The sequence below is a fragment of the Brachyistius frenatus genome, unplaced genomic scaffold, assembly GCF_029030835.1.
Source record: "Brachyistius frenatus isolate BFR_SWC_R1_liver_20210118 unplaced genomic scaffold, ASM2903083v1 Contig_239, whole genome shotgun sequence".
Taxonomy (NCBI): domain Eukaryota; kingdom Metazoa; phylum Chordata; class Actinopteri; family Embiotocidae; genus Brachyistius; species Brachyistius frenatus.
Genome location: NW_027210838.1, coordinates 177,403 through 182,500, shown reverse-complemented (window position 1 = coordinate 182,500; position 5,098 = coordinate 177,403).

Genomic DNA, 5,098 nt, shown 5'->3' with positions numbered 1-5,098 from the left:
TCTCACGTACAAATGTGTGGTTTGCTTCAGTCACGCTTATAATCCCTGACGAAGACTTCACAGAAACACACAATTTTAGTGAAAAAAGTGTTTTTATTCGACCGACTGGACTCTTTCTCTTCTTTTTATAACAAGAAAAATGTATACGGTTCCTGTTTTTGGTGTAAATGGCCGACGTGATTCATAAATCTCGTCAGTTTGAGTGAATTCGTTCAGAAAGCTGATAAATTAAAAAAAAAAAAAACCCTGCTTGAATTCAGAGTTAATGAGAATCGCCGGCGGCTCGCTGAGCTTCGTGCGTTATCGCCGGCTTTGGCAAACAAACGGAAACGAGATGGCGACATTTGTCCAAAGTTTCTTTTCTTCCGACGGCACGCCGAAGCGAAAGGACGCCGAAGGAAGACGGGGGGGGGGGGGGGGGGGGGGGGAGCAGAAGTGACGGCGGAGAGCAACACGTGTGCAATAGAATTACACTGTTAACTTTCATGTCGGCAATTAAAAACGCACGGCTAAATACGACACGCCAACACCAGTGTAAATATTAATTTCACTGGTGTTTGTATTTCCAATCCGCGGTCGATTAATAAGTAGATTGATGTGCACTCCAGGCTTTTAAAAATCAGCCGAGAGTAGATGGCTTGATTTTTCTCTACGTGCCTAACAGGCTATGAACAGAGAATAATTCTCCTGCCGGCGGCGGCGTCTCGAGTGGTACTCTACTATTTTTAAGGCGACGTCGTGACCTCTGTCTTCTTTCTCCGGTTTCAACAGATCGTTTCAATTAATCGTCGTAACTTCGGGGTTGTGAGAGGATGTGACTTCTCTGCTGCAACTGCTTGTCTGCTGATTAAGTTTTGACTAAATCTATCTTCAAGAGTTCAGCGTGACTCCGTCAGTCTGTTTGAAACGTGTGTGTGTGTGTGTGTGTGTGTGTGTGTGTGTGTGTGTGTGTGTGTGTGTGTGTGTGTGTGTGTGTGTGTGTGTGTGTGTGTGTGTGTGTGTGTGTAAAAATGCATCTGATATTTTCTTTATTAAGGCCTTGTATCGTTGAACTTTCCTTTTCTGGCACAAACACTTACTTTAATGTTGCTGTTTGCAACCATGTTCATTTTTCAAGGATTTTAATGACACTTTTACTTAAATAGTCTCTTTTGAATGGAAGATTTTGAACTTAATTGAAAGCAGTGACAAAAGTCAAAATTCCCCCGATGTTAAGTGACAATCACTAAGTTATAAAGTCAAAAATTCAAAGTATTATTTGCAGAACGTACTTTAAGTGTCAGAACAGAGACAACATTTTTTATGACAGTTGTTGATTTACGTAAATAGTTGGAACATTATGATATATTGTAGGCCGATGGTTCCCAACGTAAGGTCACAGCCCCTTCAGAGGGTCACAAGGTGGTTGAGAGGGACGGTTTTGCTTTTTTTTTTTTTTTTTTTTAATTAAGGATAGTTTGATCTTTTTGGATCTTTAAGAGTTTCATAAATAAAACTAAATCTGAGAAGTTTAGTCTATCCGAGTAGTGATAGTTGAGCTACCAGGTGAAGTAAAACTGCAAAAAAAACAGCAATTAGAAAAGAAAAAGTCCCTGAAAAAATGGGGACAGGACTCATGCAAGAACTGTTTTTATGCTGCAATAGAGTTGGTGGAAAAAAAACAGAAAAGTTTTGATGGGTTTATTATGTGCAGCTAATTAAACTGCTTCTGGACAGGAAAGCGATATTTCACTCTGCAGTAGTTTCAGGCATTTGTTAGCTTGCTAGGTTTGTTGATAGTTTTTACCGGTCGCTAACGTTAGTTTATAACATCCTGGACATTCATCATTTGTTGATGTGTAACGATAACAGCAAAGCTTCCTGTTAGCTTTGGTGGATAATATTAGCTGTAGTTGTATGTTGCTAAAAACATGGATTTTATTTCGCTGCGTTCCTTTAAACTCATAAAAACGTGCTTTTTAGGGCGTTAACGACCAAAACGAACAAAAATGGTGTAAAATATGAATCTGAAGTGTTGAGCAGCATCTTCAGCTGTCGTATAATTGTAGTGCAAAAAAGAAAACTCTAATATTTACCTCTGACGTAGCGGCACTGTAGCACGAAATGTGGAATACATGATGCACAAGTGTTACTCACCTATTCCCTTCTGTAAGTTTATGAAATGCTTTCCATAAACGACTCTGTGTCACGAGACTCAAGAATTATTAGACGTGAAATTTGATTTGAAACGAGACAAAATCAGACCGATTTTAAATTCTTGCATCAAGTCAATTTGTTGAGAAAGGTTGAACTAATCGAATCCGCTGCGGCAGTTTAAATATAACATATACACAATATAACAGGAAAAACAAGGTAAAAGGACGGGCGACATTGTGTGTGTTTTTGTTTTTTCCTCATTTATTTCAATTAACTCCTGCTCACAAGTCACTCAATTATTCCTCTCGCGGAGTGAAGCAATGCTTTAAAAACAGGACTAAGAGAACAGAGAATAAAAACGTGATTATCAGTGCGATATGTAAAAACCGACAATCGTGTTATTTTAGAGCCCGTCTGCTCCGGTGACCTGAACTCCTCCGGCACACAATGGAGGGTTTATGCGGCGAGAGGTCGCGACCTTCGAAAGAACAACAAAGTCTATTGACGTCGCTCACAATAAATATCCCAGGAGACTTCATATTGAACACGGAGTGACTGCTGATGTAACTTGTTGATAACTGGAGAGAATTGATGCAGATTTAGCTTTTGTAAAAAAAAAAAAAATCCCCTTTTTTCTTTTTTATCTGCTAGTTGAGCACTTTAAAAAAAAACAACAACACTTTGACTCGGTCTGGAAAGAAAATGTAATTGTAAAAGTTAAAAGTAATTGTGCAGCTGCGGTGCTCGGGCCGCTTCGATATACTGAGGTGTCGTGGGATTTATGATGATTGCATAATTGCTCTATTTATGGACTGAATATTAAGGACTTGGCGTGGCGGCGGCGGCGACGCCCTTGTTTCACATTCTTCAAAACAGAAAAGATGACACAAAACAGGATGGAAAAAAAATACAATGCGTAGCTCAGTCCTTACACACACACACACACACACACACACACACACACACACACACACACACACACACATTATCGTTTCCAAGACGATACTGAAGCCCTCCATATCAGGGGTCTGTCTGTGTCTTTGGCCCCGCTGTTCTCATTCCCCGCACAATGAAATTATACCATAGCAAGCATCGTCTCATGGAGGCAGATTCAAGGCCCATTTATTTGAGATTGCTTTTAGTGTAATTCAATAAAGGCTTTTTTACTCATTTATTTCCATGGTGAAATTCATGCTGAGGAAAACCAGGGCTGTATTTCCCTCATTAGCAGTAATAATAACCATAATAACAATAATGGCATTAAAAAGCAATCATTTGAAAGATCCTGCCGTCAATGTCGGTCTCAAACAGAAAATATAGACGGGAGCCGGACATTATTTTTTGGTAGTTAAGGGAAACCATTCAGCAAAAGCTTTATTATCATAGTTGGATTTCAAGTATCAGACAAAAGTACTCAGCGACTATAAAAGCAGAATTAAAAACCAGATTTTTTGTTTAATGTTCGGCTAGAGTTTTGTCTCATTAGATTTTAAGTTTTGTCGAAATAGGAGAACAGAGAGATATAAAGGACGTGAAAATGACACATGAAAAGGGGAAGGTGGTGTAATTATGAAAGGAGGTATGCAAGAGAGCGAGCGAGAGAGCAGGAAAGAGGATTTAGAAGAAGGCGAAAGCAGCAGGAATGCACGACTCCACCGTCGGATCCATTTTCCACCACTGGAGGCCAACTGGCTATCAAGATGGTGTCGCCATCGTCGAGGCTTATAGACGGAAACTTGGTTCCTCCCGCTGATCTGCGGAGCAAGCACAGCCTCCCCGAATGCCCTGCAAAAATAAATATTTGAATATTCTCCGGCACTCCTTAAACCAGCTTAAATTGGATCATTTTATTTCGCCGCTTGCCCTTGCCAAAATGCCAAAAGAGTGTGGGTCTTGGCGAGCCTTTTCGCGCCCAGGCATGCCACCCTCCCCCGGCCCTGCCCACCCTCTGCACTATCAGCTGACACAGAGTCTGCCCCCGGGCCGCCTCCTTTCTCCTCGGCCACACTCCCGCTGCGTGGAGCTGGCGCGCCGAGCCCACGCAGACGCCGGTCTCAACCGGCCATGCGTCCGGAGCGCCGCGACGTCACCGGCATCAGCTGACTCCGCCGTCGAGTGGCAGCAGACGAGGAGCGAGGAGCGATGCGCCGCATGCTCGCGTGGCCTCGATGCGGAGGGATGGTCGGAGTCGCCGGTTTCCTGCGCGGCGCTACCGACGTGGCCGAGGACACGTTTGAGGATTCTTGACTAGAAAAAAAATGTACTTTAGAAATCTATTTTCTTGTCAAATTAATTCTAAAAAAAACTCTTTTAAAGTGAAGTTTTTTTTCAAATCAACTTGTTTTGTGTCGGCATCTTGAAAACCCAACGACCCAAACTACATTTGATATTTTTATTTTCAACAATGTGCTGAATTTTGAGTCTTTGATTTCCGCACAATCTGAAAAACTCTTTAATCCGTCGGCGTGAAACAACAAGTGTATTTACACTCATCAAAAATGGAAATAGCGTTGCATCGTTTGACGTTGTAAGCGCACATTTTAAGAAATGGAAAAGTCCGCGCAAACGTAACGTGACATTTAATATGTCCAGGAAGTTTTCAGAGTCTGCTAATCCCTCCAACGACGGGGGCACCGGTTTTATTTGTGCTAATGTATGCAAAACCACCCAAAAACAAACAAACAAAATTATGAAAATTATGGGGTTTTTTTTGTTTTTTTTGTGTTATGTCAAAAGTATTCAGAATAATTAAAAACTTTCCGTTCGTATTTATTTTGCTCATCTTTTTTTGCCCCCCCCCCCTCCACGCAGGTCTGCGGGCCGATCTTAAACAGCGAACCGGCTCGCCCGCTATCTGCCCGCAGCAGTGAAAGTCTTTGCTGCACTGCTGCGAGTGCAAACGAGGTATCCGAGCCCAAAGAGTGTTTTTTCCCTCTCGTCTCAGTCGCTGCGTTCCCGAGTG